General features: G+C 35.6%; 1 long non-coding RNA gene across 1 annotated transcript; it reads right to left on the bottom strand.

Moving 5' to 3' along the window:
• Positions 1 to 6: 6 nt before the first annotated feature.
• On the bottom strand, positions 7 to 799 carry LOC115237606. Its single transcript, XR_003884370.1, has 3 exons — positions 455 to 799; positions 263 to 395; positions 7 to 182 (listed from the first exon to the last, which is right to left on the bottom strand). It is a non-coding gene; the product is annotated as an uncharacterized LOC115237606 (long non-coding RNA).
• Positions 800 to 958: the final 159 nt, after the last annotated feature.

Raw genomic sequence — 958 nt, 5'->3', positions numbered from 1 at the left:
TTTAGTTTTATATACACAATTTACAAATAAATAAATATATATAAATATAATAAAATAAGAAACTGGGCAAGTGGGAGTAAAAACGCGGTAAATAAAGCGCAATCACAATCTTGTAGGAATTTTTCTTTAGTTACCAAAACGTTTCGGTCCTTGCTTTAGACTTTTAGACCATTTTCAGTCGACTACATAATAAAAGGGCAAATTAAATTTATATGTTGGTAAAAAAAGGAAGAAATTGTGTGAGCAAAGACAAAATACATACATTATAATACATCTAACGCGATGAGGTCACGGTGCTCTCAAAATCGAATGAAACTGACGGTGAGTCTCCTCCATTCCAGCCGTAAAGGAACAAAGTGCACACGTGTATGACTGTACTCCCATTATTGTGGAAGCTGAAAAAACATGCACTTATAAAGATAAAAAGCTAAAATGAATAATAAAGGAGACTCACCAGAGGCCCCAAGAGAACGAGAACACCGAGGATCAAAATCACGACCGTCTTACATTGTGTTTGCAAGTACACTAATAGTGAAACATAAATAAACAACAATAATCACGCTTAACCGTCAGAAATAAAACCGATGGGGGTTCGAAACCGTAACTGTCCCGCGGGTGTTCAAATTTAAATTTGTATTAAACCCTCTATAATTGGCGTGTAAATGTGTAATGTGATTTTGATGTTCGGGGCTTTCGTTCTCTTGGGGCCTCTGGTGAGTCTCCTTTATTATCCATTTTAGCTTTTTATCTTTCACTTTATCTTTTATCTATAAGTGCACGTTTCTTCAGCTTCCACAGTATATATAATGGGAGTACCGTCAAATATATGTGCACCTTGTTTCCTTACGGCTGGCATAAGAAAACTCGATGTCAGTTTCACTCAATTTTGAGAGCACCGCGACTTCATCGCATTAGATGTATTATAACGTATGTATTTTGTCTTTGCTCATAATTTTTT

Source organism: Formica exsecta, unplaced genomic scaffold, assembly GCF_003651465.1.
Source record: "Formica exsecta isolate Colony F162 unplaced genomic scaffold, ASM365146v1 C16367965, whole genome shotgun sequence".
Taxonomy (NCBI): domain Eukaryota; kingdom Metazoa; phylum Arthropoda; class Insecta; order Hymenoptera; family Formicidae; genus Formica; species Formica exsecta.
This window is presented reverse-complemented; position numbering and strand designations above follow the sequence as displayed.